Consider the following 12,445-nt stretch of genomic DNA (forward strand, 5'->3'; position numbering starts at 1 on the left):
TTCTTCTTATCTCAGTTAACCTCTCTGAACATGTCCCCATAGACAAGCACAGGGGCACATCTCCTAGGTAATTCTAGACCCAGTCAAGCTGACAAGGAAGATGAACTATTGCTAGCTCACCCTTTGTCCCCTTGTTGACCTGATAGGCAAACACATAAGTTAAAGCCATAACAAGTAGCATTTTGTTTTCAAGGATAGTTCTGGGGTCCTGTTGAGGTTAACATACTTTCTGACTCTACTGAAGTTAGCATACTTTCTGACTCTACTCAGCTGACTCTACTGATCCTTGTTTTGGTTACCTAAACCATCTCCTGTCATAATTTCTCTGACTTATGGTTAATTGCTTTTCCTTGTTGCACATAATAATTTACTATAAGGCCACCATGTGTGTTGTATTTTCTGGGAATGTCCATAAGCATTGAACTACTGCTGGTCCTTAACTAATAGATCCTTACTTGTTATTGTTCAAGTTTTGTGGCTGTAATAGCTTAGGCCAATTTTATTTGGATGTTGTTAAATTTGTACAAACAATGAAAAGTCAGGTCTGCCATTCTGGAATGGATCTGAGGTTTAGAATTCTGTAATCTTCCAACCCCCAACAGAGTCAGTTCAATGACAGCTTCCTAACAGTATTAGCTTTCCCTGTGGTTATGGTCAATATTTTTGTAGTCTCATTTTCACAGATGGGCCAGATTGTAGTCACTGTTAGACTTATTCCGTGTTTTAGATGCAGTTTCCTTTATCTTAGGCCAATTACTACATATTTTCCTCATGACTTGATGTTAGAAGCTCAGTCCTAACCTTCTATATCCCTTACCTGATGCTAAATCCTATGGAACTAGACTTCATTTTCTGCTAAGATTCTTGTTTTACCATTGAATCTTATTTCCATAATCTGGATTTTACTCTTCTTTCCTTGAGGTATGTGTCTGAATTTTTGCACTGGTTTTGTCTCAATGAGAATTTTAATGTATACATTGTGGGAGGAGAGTTTACTTGTATCATATATATTAAAATTGTAATATATGTGAGCATGGAAATGAATTGATATCCAGACATGCTGAAACTGTTGCCCATGAGTCCTGCAGTGAGTGGAAAACATAATCTAGATAGAGTCCACTGTTGGACCATAATAAGGTTTAACTACATCATGGAGAGGTTAACCTTGCAGGTGTTGGAGTCCAAATGATCTGAGTTCAAGTCTTGAAACATAATTAAATTAATAGATCCCAGAGTGCTGATGGAGCATGCTAACAAATGGGTATAGAGGAGGACTATGCATCCAGAAAAGTAGAACAGAGCTAGAAAAGACACAAAAAGAGATGGTGTCATTATTCTGTAAGTCACAGGGAGCCACAGAGGACTTTGGAGAGGCATATCACATAACCAATTTTGTTTTTTAAGGAAACTTACTCAGTAGCAACATAAGGAACGAAAAGAAAACAGAAAAACCCATGACATGAATAAATTAGAATGGATTGAAAATGTTCAAAGGAAATACAGTTGCAGGGCTGATCAAATTGGAGGAAACAGAAGGGGAAAGAGAGATTGAAAAGAAGAAAAAGAGCTGGGTGGTGGTGACGCATGCCTTTAATCCCAGCACTAGGAGGCAGAGGCAGGCAGAGCTCTGGTCTACAAAGCTACACAAGAAACCCTGCCTCAGCAAACAAACCAACAAACAAACCCACAAAACAAAGGAAAGGAAAAAAAGAAAAAGGAGCACAGAGATTGATTACTGAAGAGACAGGGAGAAGGGAGATGGGACCCCAGGCTTCTGCCCTGGGTGAATAGGGGGACATTTGGTTGCATTTATTGCTCCATTCTCTTCTCTGAAATATTAAAACTTATGGTGGTGCCTGGAAAAACTCAGACCTGTGGCGTGGCCTCGTGGTCCACTTCTGGGTCATAGGTAATGCTTAGTCATCTTCTTCAGTGGCTCTGTTACTTTTCTTGTTACTGTGTCAAATAACTGAAAAAAGGTAACTAATGAAAGGTTAGCTTGGCTCACAGTTCAGAGGCACAAGTCTATCATGGCAGGGAATGCATGTAGCAAAAGCATAGGTCATATATGCCTACAGCCAGGAAGTCATTGCTCCACTTGTTTTCTCTTTTTAATTTAGTCCAAGATGCTACATACAGAGTATTCCATCCTCAATTAATATAGAAACTTTCTCACAGACATGTGAGATTTTATTGTCAACTCACACAACCTAGAGTCACCTGGAAAGAGAATCTCACTCAGTCAAAGAATTATCTCAATCAGATTGATCAGTGGTCATCACCAAACTCCTTGGGAAGTGCTGGAGACCCACATAACATCATTCTAAAAGGAGAAAGCTTTGTGAGTATGTGGGAATAAAATAAATAAATAAACAAACCACAGTCTCATTGCAAGGCAACCACTTATGAACTGTGGCCAAGTCTAATCAATCTTCATGAAAGATTGTCTTGATTTATGATTGATGTGGGAGGGCCCAGATCATGGTTGATGGTACTATGCTTAGAAAGTGGCATGGGATGTATAAGAGGGTTAAGCAAGAGCCAGAGGGTAGGCTAGTAAGCAACATTCTTCAGGGTTTATGCTTCTGTTTCTCCTTGAGTTCTTGCCCTGACTTCTCTCAGAGATGGATTGTGACCTAGAAGCAGAAGCCAAATAGTTTCCTCCCCAAGATGATTTTGTCAGAGTTTTATCACAGTAACTGAAAGATAACTAGAGCATATGCCCAGAGGTTTGTCTCCTAGGTGACTGTAGAGCGTTTGAACTTGACCATCTATATTAACCATCACAGTGGTTTATCTTGAACACATCCAGGCTGGCCTGGAAGACACGGATGTCAATTCCATATTTATGCATAGAGTTCCAGGAATTGGCTTCAGTTATTTTACCCTTATATCACCGCATTTTTGTAATCTTCCAGGTTTTGTGAGGGGAAAAGATGAGTACCAAGGTGAGTACATTTTTCTTTTCTCTGGGAATGAAAATATTTGATCTATAGTTGGAGAAAAGCAAAATTAAATGAAACCATAGAAATTTACTGGGAAAAAAAAAGCACTGTATGTTAGCACTTTTTTTTTCTTGCTGACAAAGCTCAGCAAGCCTGGACAGAAATCCTTGCACAAATCTGATTATCAGACTTTCCCTCATTGCAGCAGGAGCCAGCTCAGCAAGGGGAATCAACAGAATACACTGATAACCCCACCTTCCCTTTTTCCTTTAAGGGGAGATGCACCTCAGAAAATGTGCAGCACATTCACTGTTCAGCATAAACTCTCATGGCTCCCTTCTTTCCACAAATTCCTTTCTGAATTCTAGATGAGGGCAGGACAATCTACAGTCAAGCAAGATGGGTCTCCACCTGAAATTACCTCCATCCACAATGGCTCTTTACCTGCTGGCTTCAATACTTCCCTCCAACTGCTTTATTTTCTTCAGAGATGAAACTAGACTGGAGCAAACATAAGAGACTTTTCGACTTGAAAGGGATGATTATAAGTAGATGCCTGTGTTTGCTATGTCCGGATCTCCAAATTCACTCTGATAGATGGTCACTGCCAAGCTCCTCAGAAGTGCTGGGGTCCAGCATAGCAGCATGTTAAACTGAGAAGGCTTTGAAGACAAAGATTAAATAAAACAAAACAAACAGAAGTCCCACTGAGAGGCAACATTTAGGACTTGGGTCAAAGCAGCCTGAATTGGAAGTGAGGAGGTGGAATCTGCTTTTCTTTTCCTCTGTCACTACTTACACACATGGCCTCCTGTTCCCTGACCTCTTGGGGACCTTGGTTTCTATATTTGTGGCATGAGGGAGAGGGACAGGCCAATGGCTTGCCGATGTTAGTCAGTGGTCAGGATGCATCCAAATCCCTGAGAAAATGAAAACTTTTCAGGTGGCACTCTCACGTTTGGTTTGTAAATTTGCAGTGTGTATCAGGAGCCTTGAGTTTGTAAATTCCACTTAGAACCTTATTTTGATTTCTTTGAGTTTTTACTTTTAAAGTTTTTGTTTCAAAGAAAACTCTGCAGTCTAAGAATGTTCCAAAAAGGAAAAATGAATTCTTATATATTCTTCATTTAGACTTGTTTTTCTTTTCGTGTATCTCTGTGTGCATGTATTGTTATGATATGTTTTGAAGTGGAGATGTGGATTGTTAAAGATATGTAAGCTCGGGAGTGAAGAGAAAGAGAGGATCCAAGAAGACAAGGCCCTCCTAAGATGGCCATGTGCTTCTCAATGAAGAGTTTCCTATTATATTTCTGGAGCAATTTGATGGGAGATCACAACCATCATCGTTCCACGCCTCAAAACACTCCAGTGTCTACCTCTTTATATATATCCACTTTTATAATCATAATCTGGTGACCCAACTCAGGGAATTCTGCATCAATATGACATCATCTAGGGTACAGAAGGGTTTTTTAATTTCACAGTTTTCTAAACATCATTCTTTAAATCTAGCTGAATTTTTAAATGCTTTAAAAAATTAGAAATAAAGTCAGGAGAGTTGAGTCTTGCCACCAAGCCTAATGACTTGAATTTCACTCCCACGACCCAGAGGGTGGAAGGAGAGATTCAACTCACACATGCTGTCCTGTGACTTCCTTTCATCATGTGGTACATGAGTGGGAGTGTGCCTCTGTGTGTGAGAGCGTGTGTGTGTGTGTGTGTGTGTGTGTGTGTGTGTGTGTGTGTGTGTGTGAGAGAGAGAGAGAGAGAGAGAGAGAGAGAGAGAGAGAGAGAGAGAGAGAGAGAGAGAGCGTGTGTGTGTGTAGGCACAGGAAACGCACACTGAGACACATAAATAAATAAAAATAAATTTTTATTTTAAAATTAGAAATAATCATATAGCAACTCAAAAAAAGGGAAAGTCCAGTACAGAGAGCCTTTCATTCCCAAAGTATTTAAGGGAAGTGGACAGTCTGATGGTTGGTTGCTGCATCCACTCCAGGATTATTCTAGGCTGTCTTCCTTCCTTCCTTCCTTCCTTCCTTCCTTCCTTCCTTCCTTCCTTCCTCTCTCTCTTCCTTCCTCCTCCCTTCCCTCTCTACCCTCCCTCCTTCCCTCCCTCCCTCTCTACCCTCCCTCCTTCCCTCCTCCTCCCTCCCCCCTCCCTCCCTCCCTCCCTCCCTCCTCCCTTCCTCCCTCCTCCTTCCCTCCCTCTCTCCTTCCTTCCCTTCTTTCCTTTCTCTATTTGTTTCTTTTTTGGATGGGGGTTTGTTTCTCTGTGTAGCTTTGGAGCCTGTCCTGGAACTCACACTGTAGAACATGCTGGCCTGGAACTCACAGAGATCCTCCTGTCTCTGCTTCCTGAATGCTGGAATTAAAGGCTGTGCCACCATTGGCCAGCCTAGTGTGCATTTCTTTATTTTAATTTATTTCTTTTTTTCTTTTTTATTTAAATTAGAAACATGTTCATTTACAATCAGTTCCAGTTCCCTCTCCCTCCCTTCCTCCTCTGCCCTCCAACAACCCCCTATTCCATTCCCTTTCTGCTCCCCAGGGGGATGATGCCTTCGATGGGGGATCTTCAAAGCCTGTCATAATCATTTGGAGCAGGGTCTAGACCCTCCCCCTTGTGTCTAGGCTGAGAGAGTATCCCTCCATGTGGAGAGGGCTCCAAAAGTCCATTCATGTACTAGGGATAAATACTGATCCACTACCAGAGGCCCCGTAGATTAACCAGATCTCCAAACTGGCATCCTTGTTCAGGGGGTCTGGGTTGGTACTATGTTGGTTTCCCAGCTATCAGTCTGGGGTCCATGAGCTCCCCCTTGCTCAGGTCAGCTGTTTCTGTGGGTTTCTCCAGACTGGTCTTGATTCCTTTGCTCATCACTCCTCCCTTTCTGCAACTGGATTCCAGAGTTCGGTTCAGTGTTTAGCTGTGGGTGTCTTCTTCTGGTACCATTGGCTACTGGATGAAGGATCTAGGATGGCATATAAGGTAGTCATAAATCTCATTATCGGAGAAGGACTTTTAAGGTAGCCTCTCTACTATTGCTTAGATTGTTTGTTGGGGTCAACCTTGTAGATCTCTGGACATTTCCTTAGTGCCAGATTTCTCTTTAAACCTATAATGGCTCCCTCTATTATGGTATCTCTTTTCTTGCTCTCATCCATTCTTCCCCTACTCAATCTTCCTGCTCTCTCTTGTCCTCCTTTCATCTCCTCTTCTCCCCTTTTCTTTATTCTAACCCCTCTCCCCTCCACCATGCTCTTAATTAGCTTAGGAGATCTTGTCCCTTTGCCCTTCTCTGGATCATGTATGTCTCTCTTAGGGTCCTCCTCATTTCCTAGCTTTTCTGGCAGTGTGGATTGTAGGCTATTTCTTTGCTCTACATCTAAAATCCATATGTGAGTGAGTACACACCATGATTATCTTTTTTTGGGTGGATTACCTCACTCAGGATGGTTTTTTTCTTGTTCCATCCATTTGACTGCGAATTTCAAGATTCCATTGTTATTTTTCTCTGCTGAGTAGTACTCCATTGTGTAAATATACCACATTTTCTCCATCCATTCTTCAGTTGAGGGACATCCAGGTTGCTTCCAGGTTCTGGATATTACAAATAATGCTGCTATGAACATGGTTGAACAGATGTCCTTGTTGTATGATTGTGCTTCTTTTGGGTATATGCCTAAGAGTGGAATTGCTGGATATTTCGTTAGACTGATTCCCATTTTCCCGAGGAACCTCCATACTGATTTCCAAAGTGGCTGTACAAGTTGGCACTCCCACCAGCACTGGAGGAGTGTTCCCCTTTCTCTACATCCTCTCCAGCATAAACTGTCATTGGTGTTCGATTTTAGCCATTCTGACAGGAGCAAGATGGTATCTCAGAGTTGTCCTGATTTGTATTTCCCTGATGGCTAAGGATGTTGAGCACTTTCTAATAAGTGTCTGGGAGCCATTTTAGACTTCTCTATTGAGAATTCTCTGTGCATTTCTGTACACCACTTTTGCATTGTATTATTTGGTGTTTTGGTGACTAGCTTCTTGAGTTCTTTGTATGTTTTGGAAATCAGCCCTCTGTTAGATGTGGGATTGATGGATATCTTTTCCCATTCTGTGGGCTGCCATTTTGTCTTGTTGACTGTGTCCTTTGCCTTTACAGAAGCTTCTCAGTTTCAGGAGGTCCCATTTATTAATTGTCAATCTCACTGTCTGAGCTACTGGTGTTATGTTCAGGAAGCAGTACCCTGCACCAATTCCTTCAAGAGTGCCTCCTGCTTTCTCTTCTAAGAGGTTCAATGTGGCTGGATTTATGTTGAGGTCTTTAATTCATTTGGATGTAAATTTTCTGCATGACAATAGATTTGGATCTGTGTGCAGTCTTCCACATGCTAGCATCTAGTTATGCCAGCACCATTTGTTGGAGATGCTTTCTTTTTTACAATGTATAATTTCAGCTTCTTTGTCAAAAATCATGTGTTCGTAGGTGTGTGGGTTAATATCTGGATCTTCAATTTGATTCCATTGGTCTATCTGTCTATTTTTGTGCCAATACCCAGCTGTTTTCAGGACTATAGCTCTATAATAGAGCTTGAATTCAGGGATGTGATGCCTCCGGAAGTTCCTTTGTTGTACAGGGTTGTTTTGGCTATCCTTTTGTTTTTCTGTATAAAGTTAAGTATTGTTCTTTCAAAGTCTGTGAAGAATTGTGCTGGGATTTTGATGGGCATTGCATTGAATCTGGAGATTGCTTTTGGCAGGATTGCCATTTTTACTATGTTGATCCTACCTATCCAAGATCATGGGCGATATATCCATTTTCTTGTATCTTCTTTAATTTCTTTCTTTAAAGACTCAGACTCATAGTTCTTGCTGTACAGGTCTTTCACTTATTTGGTTAGTGTTACCCCAAGATATTTTTATGTTGTTTGTGTCTATTGTAAAGGGTGATGTTTCTCTAATTTCTTTCTCAGCCCATTTATCATCTGTATATAATAGGGCTACTGATTTTTTTGAGTTAATCTTGTATCCTGCTACTTTCCTGAAGGTGTTTATCAGCTGGAGGAGTTCACTAGTAGAGTTTTTCGGGTCACTCATGGAAACTATCATGTCATCTGCAAGTAGTGAAAGTTTGACTTTTTCCTTTCTAATTTGTATCCACTTGATCTCCTTTTGTAGTCTTATTGCTCTAGCTAGAACTTCAAATACAATATTGAAGAGGTATGAGTGGACAGCCTTGTCTTGTTCCTGATTTTAGAAGAATCCTGTTGAGTTTCTCTCCATTTAGTTTGATGTTGACTGTTGATTTAGTGTTTATTGCTTTCATTATGGTTAGGTATGTCCTTTTATCCCTGATCTCTCCAAGACCCTTATCATGAAAGGGTGCTGGATTTTGTCAAAGCCTTTTCAGCATCAAGTGAGATGATCATGTGGTTTTTCTTTTGCATTTTGTTTATATGGTGGATTACATTGATAGATTTTCATATGTTGAACCATCCTTGTATCCCTTTGATGATGCCTACTTGATCATGGTGGATGATTTCTCTGATGTATTCTTGGAATCAATTTGCCAGATTTTATTGAATATTTTTGCATCAATGTTCATGAGGATTACTGATCTGTAGTTCTCTTTCTTAGTTGTGTCTTTGTGTGACTTGGGTACCAGGGTAATTCTAGCCTCATAAAGAGTTTGGCATTGAACTTTCTGCTTCTATTGTGTGGAACAATTTGAGAAGTATTGGTATTTGCTCTTCTTTGGATTTCTGGTAGAATTCTGCACTGAAACCATCTGGCCCTGGGCTTTTTTTGGTTGGGAAAATTTTGATGACTGCTTCTATTTCTTTAGGGGTTATAGGGCTGTTTAAATTGCTTATCTCTTCTTGAATTAATTTTGGTAAGTGATATATATCCAGAAAACTGTCCATTTCCTTTAAATTTTCGAATTTTGTGGAGTACAGTTTTTCAAAATATGACCTGAAGATTTTCTGGATTTCCTCAGTGTCTGTTGTTATGTTCCCCTTTTCATTTCTGATTTTGTTAATTTCATGTTCTCTTTCCACCTTTTGGTTAGTTTGGATAAAGGTTTGTGTATCTTGTTGATTTTCTGAAAGAACCAACTCTTTGCTACATTGATTCTTTGCATTGTTTTCTTTGTTTCTACTTTATTGATTTCAGCCCTCAATTTGGTTATTTCCTGGCATCTACTCCTCTGGGGTAAGTTTGCTTCTTTTTGTCTAGAGCTTTCAGTTGTGCTGTTAATTCTCTTGTGTGACTATTCTTTTTCTTCTTTTTTTATGTGGACACTTAGTGCTATGAACTTTCCTCTTAATACTGCTTTCAAAGTGTCCCTTAAGTTTGGATATATTGTGTCTTCATTTTCTTTGAATTCTAGGAAGTCTTTAATTTCTTCCTTGACCCAGAAATGGTGCAATTGCACATTGTTCAATTTTCATGAGTTTGGAGGTTTTCTGCAATTTATGTTGTTGTTGACTTCTAACATTAAAGCATGATGGTCTGATAAGATACAGGGGGTTATTCCATTTTTTTTCTATCTGTTGAGGTTTGCTATGTTGCCAAGTATGTGGTCAGTTTTAGAGAAGGTTCTTTGTGGTACTGAAAAGAAGGTATATTCTTTTCTATTTGGATGAAATGTTCTATAGATGTCTGTTAAAACCTATTGTGTCATAACTTCTATTATTTCCTTTGTTTCTTTGTTAAATTTCTGTCTGGTGGTCCTGCCTAGTGGTGAGAGTGGGGTGTTGAAGTCTCCCACTCTAAGTGTGTGTGGTTTTATGTGTGATTTGAGTTTTAGTAATGTTTCTTTTATGAACGTGGCTGCTTTTGTATTTCGGGCATAGATGTTCAGAATTGACACTTCATCTCAATGGATTTTTCCTGTGATGAATATGCAATGCCCTTCTTCATCTCTTTTGATTGATTTTAGTTTGAAGTCTAATTTGTTAGATATTAGGATAGCTATACCAGCTGTTTCTTGGGTCCTTTTGATTGGAAATTTTTATCCCAAGCCTTTGCTCTGAGGTAATGTTTTTTTGTGAACTTGAGGTGTGTTTCTTGTATGCAGCAGAAGAATGGGTTCTGTCCTTCTATCCATTCTGTTAGCCTGTGTCTTTTTATAGGTGAATTAAGACTGTTAATGTTGAGGGAAATTAAGACCATTTAATGTGAATTCTTATTTGTTTTGGATTTGTTGTTGTTGTTGGTTTTGTGTGTGTTTTTATGCCCCCTTTTCTTTTGTCTGTTGGTAAAGTTGGATTATCTATTGCCTATGTTTTTTTTGAGTGTAGTTAATTTCCTTAGGTTTTAGTTTTCCTTCCAGTACTCTCTGTAGGGCTGGATTGGTGGATATGTTTTGGTTAAATCTGGTTTTGACATGGAATATCTTGTTTTCTCCATATATAGTGTTTGAAAGCTTTTCTGGGTGTAGTAGTCTTGGCTGGCATCTGTGGTCTCTTAGTGTTTGTAGCTGGCTTTCAGAGTTTCCATGGAGAATTCACGTGTATTTCTGATAGGTTTGCCTTTATATTGTACCTGGCCTTTTCCTTTGCTGCTCTTAATGTTCTTTCTTTATTCTGTATGTTTGGTGTTTTGATTATTATGTGGGGGAGGACTTTTTTGTGGTCCACTCTATTTGGTATTTTATAAGCTTCTTGTACTTTCATTGGGATTTCTTTCTTTAGGCTGGAAAAGTTCTCTTCTATGATTTTGTTAAATATGTTTCTGTACCTTTGAGTTGGGTTTCTTCACCTTCTTCTGTACCTATTATTCTTAGGTTTGGTCTTTTCATGGTGTCTCATATTTCCTGGATATTTTGTGTTTAGAGATTTGTTGGACTTATGATGTTCTTTGGTCGATGAATCTGTTTCTCCTAGTGTATCTTCAATGCCTGAGATTCTGTCTTCCATCTCTTGTATTCGGGGTGGTTATGTTTACATCTGTAGTTTCTGACCATTTACCCATATTTTCTAATTCCAGCATTCCCTCAGATTGTTTTTTTAAATTGTTTCTATTTCAGTTTTCGAACTTTGCATGTCTGAATTGTTTCTTGCAATTTTCGGTTTGTCTTTTCCTCCATTTCTTTAATTTTTTGTTTTTTTTCTTCCATTTTTAAAGGATTTTCTTATTTCTTCTTTTAGGGTCTCTATCATCTTCATGTAGCTGTTTTTATGGTCATTCTCTTCTGCTTCATCTGTGTTGGGATATTCAGGCCTTGCTGTGCTCATTTGTTCTTAAGGCGTGTTTTTTCTAAGTCCTAATATTATCAAATAATCAAAGTGTGTAACAACTGCTTTGGGCGGTAGGTTTCCTGCATTGACAGGCTTGTTCTTCAGTCTGAAGTCTCAGTTCAGAGCCCATTCAGAAGATAGACACTCAGCTCCTGAACACATGTATGAGTTCCCTGACATTGGAGTAATTTAAATTGCAAGAGCTTTTTGTAAAGGGAACAAAAAGGAACTGGCTTTTGCTATGTGGTTATGTTTTACTGAACTATCAATGTAGCATGACCTTCCAATGAGTTTCTGGGATGCAAGAGGATGTGTCTTTGCCTGCCAGCCACCCACCCTGCTGATGCAGCATCTGCAGAGCCCCAGGGAGCCAACTTTGAGTGCATGGAGAAAGAACTCCTTGGAATTATCCACTTTCTATTCACAGAAAGGGAAACACTTTCTCTTAAGACATTCTCAGCCATTAGAGGGGATCTGAAACATTTGGCAGGGCCATTTCTGGAAATCAGCCTCAGAAACCAGGCCTGCTTCACCCAGGCCATCACTAGCTAAGGGCCAGGAGTCCCCTCACATTTCATGGGGCAAAGCTTTCTTTAGACTCTTCCAAATGGCTTTCAAACTTCACTTCTAGGCTTGCATTTTTTTTCATAGATGAAGAGAAGTAAGTAATTATCACATTTCTCTGTTTAGTGACAATTGGATATTGATGGCAAGGCAGAAGTAATAACAGCTGTCATTATGTGTTCATTAAGTGGCATGCACTGCTAGGGGCTCTTTACACAAATTATCTTATGCACCCCTCGTGTCTCCCCTCTGAGGTAGTTCCTCACATCTGCAGTGACTTTCCACTCTATGCAAGGCCAAGAGAAAAAGCCACTGAATGCAAAACCCTTTATCCAGGTGAGACAAAAACAGTTATCCACAGCCTTAAGATGCAGGTAAGTGAAAAGAACTCTGTCATCCAAGAGGGCGAAGAAAGAAACTCACATGGCTTCTTCACGGCACTGGGCTCAGGAGGAGTGGGACATTCTCTAGACATGAGGACCAGAACCCCCTCTCTGGCAGAATCTAACTTCAGTTTACTCTGATGGCCATTGTCAGACATGCTGGGATTTTGGAAGTGTTAAATTGAAAGCTATTGTCTTCAAATGAATGAAATAGCTGTTTTTGTCTGCTACTTGTTTTAGGCAAAGTAACTAATCTGAATGTGTCACATGGGGAGTCTGTGTGCTTGATTCCACTCCTTTCTGAGA

Source organism: Cricetulus griseus (assembly GCF_003668045.3).
Source record: "Cricetulus griseus strain 17A/GY chromosome 1 unlocalized genomic scaffold, alternate assembly CriGri-PICRH-1.0 chr1_0, whole genome shotgun sequence".
Classification (NCBI taxonomy): domain Eukaryota; kingdom Metazoa; phylum Chordata; class Mammalia; order Rodentia; family Cricetidae; genus Cricetulus; species Cricetulus griseus.